This window comes from Dasypus novemcinctus, chromosome 14 (genome assembly GCF_030445035.2).
Source record: "Dasypus novemcinctus isolate mDasNov1 chromosome 14, mDasNov1.1.hap2, whole genome shotgun sequence".
NCBI classification, from domain to species: domain Eukaryota; kingdom Metazoa; phylum Chordata; class Mammalia; order Cingulata; family Dasypodidae; genus Dasypus; species Dasypus novemcinctus.
The window spans coordinates 61,321,933-61,324,295 of record NC_080686.1 but is presented as its reverse complement, the minus strand read 5'-3'; the positions used below and the strand labels follow the sequence as shown (position 1 = coordinate 61,324,295).

General features: G+C 40.4%; 1 non-coding gene across 1 annotated transcript; it reads right to left on the bottom strand.

The window, feature by feature from the left end:
• Positions 1 to 1,003: 1,003 nt before the first annotated feature.
• On the bottom strand, positions 1,004 to 1,106 carry LOC111763822 (U6 spliceosomal RNA). Its single transcript, XR_002796589.1, has one exon. It is a non-coding gene; the product is annotated as a U6 spliceosomal RNA (small nuclear RNA).
• Positions 1,107 to 2,363: the final 1,257 nt, after the last annotated feature.

Below are 2,363 nucleotides of genomic sequence, written 5' to 3'. Positions count from 1 at the left end.
TCCATTCCTGCTGGGAATTCACAGTAGTCTTTTAGAGATCTGTGGACACAACAACCTGTGGAATGAAGGTCTAAATTGTATTATCCAGTCTGGGAGATCCCAGCAGATACCTGTTTTACCTTACCTTCCTTCCTCCCTCCCTCTCTCTCTTCCTTTCCTTAAATATCCCTTCTGGCCTTGGGGTTTAGTAGCATTTCAATTTATAGCTACCCTGGATCCTTTAGTTCTTATTCTGAACTATAGTTTCCTGGTGTGGGTGGCTCATTCCAACTCTTTTATTTACCACCCTGAAATCTCCGTCAAGTTATTTAACCTCTCTGTGATTCCTTAATCTTTCTGTGACTGTCTACTTCCTAGACTATGGTGAAAGTGAAATTATTAAAACACATAAAAGTGCTTAGAACAATAGCAGGCTCACAACAAGAGCTCAATAAATGTTAGCCTTCCTCCTCCTCATCATCATTATCATCATTATCATCATCATCTTACTTTGGGCTTCATGCCTATATTGGCTTGGAAGACAACTTCAAACTTATTCTGCAGGTCTCTGGATCTGGGTCACTGGAATTCTTTTTGTGACCAGTGTTTTTCTTAAATAATGAGATTTGACTGAATCATATTCACTGGCTAGTTGTTTGAATAGGTTCTACCCATTTGTGAAGGTGGGAGATTTCACCCATTGATCTGGGTTAGTCTTACCTAGCCGTCAATCTATGGTCTCTGGTCACTGTTTGTCTCCCTTTTGTTGTCTCTTGGCTAAACAGGAAATTGCCTTCTCTACCTAAATTTCATTCTCCCATTTTTCTCTAAATTCCAACCTTCCCTCCCACCTTTTGTAATAGCCTTCTTGGTTGTTGTTTTTTCAATCAGGAAATTAACTCATTTTATTGAGGCATCACAAATGCTCTGCATTTTACCATGTTATGTTTAAAATGCTGAAAATACAAGTGACTTTGTAAAACAAAAGATAAACATTGAATCCAAAGACAAACTAAGTTTTACAAAAAATATGAAAGTCTTCATTAATTCGCAGGTCATCCTTGTGGAAGGGCCATGCTAATCTTCTCTGTGTCATTCCAATTTTAGTATATGTGCTGCCAAAGCAGCCCTTGATTGTATTTTGATGTCATGATGATTGAGGGGTTGATGGGTGTTAGGGATACTCTCTGGTTGCCCCTCTATTCTTTTTTCTTTCCTTTTCTATGGGATCATATGGCCCTGAAGGCTGGCCTCTGGCTCTATGTAGTTTATCTGGCTCTGTGAGCCCTTGGGCATCTGGTTGAGTTCAACCAATGAGGTCACTTACAGGAGGTTGGAGGGCAGGAGAAAGAAAGGTCAGGGTATTTATTTCTCTGAATTCTTACCACTGTTGGCAGTGGTTGTGTTTTACTACCCAAGGCCACAACTCCTGCAGGATAGACTCTCCGTCCACTTTCCTCTTCAGGACTGGAGTGGTAATGGCTTTCTGCCATTGCTAGCCTTGGGTTGTTTCACCATCTCTTGCTGGTTTGCCATAACTCTGCCCACACATTTGTAATTATTTCCTTCATTCCATTCTCTTCAACCCAACTTGCTTTGAGCATACAATTGTTTCCTTTCAGGACTTCTGGCTTTTCATTAACCCCTAAAATTCTCATGCACTATTTTGTCATTTGGCTTTTTTTGAGGTTGTTGATGTAAAAAAGATGAAGTTTCATTTTAGGTTCCTCATTTTCTGAGGTCATATTCTTAACCACCACTCTATTGATTTCCTTGCTTTAAAAAGTATGGTTAACTTTGGTATTTTCTGTCTTATTCTTTTTTTTTCTTTTCATTTAAACATTTTTTATTAAAGTATTGCTACTGGATGGCTCTGGTTTCTGGACTTCTAGATTCTTGGCTATGTCACATAAAAGAATTTAAGGACATGCCATAGGGTAGATAAGGCAGTAAAGAGTTTATTAAGAAATAAGAAAACGAGAAAGGTACGCAGTCTGAGGCATGGACCGCGGGTGTACTGCAGGTCAGGTCTTTTTAAAGTCTTTCTTCCTTCCCCTTCATAATGTTGGGGCAGGGCCCCAGCTATTTGCTGTTCTGTTTGGTTGCCCACCTGTCATTTCTCAGGGGGCCAATGGTGAGGCCTTTTGAGAATATCTGGGGCTTTCCCTCTCATTCCAAATGAGATTTTCATGACCAGGATCTCGCAGTATCTCTCCAGCAGTCTTCTTCTCAGGAAATATCTGGGTGGGGTCTCACAGCCATGTGGTCTATCAGCAATGTTGACTGTCAACCATGTTGTTTGCCAGGCCAGCTGCCTTCCCCCTTTCACTATACTAACCGCCTTAGGATATCATTCATATACGAACATACTTAAATAATAAGGG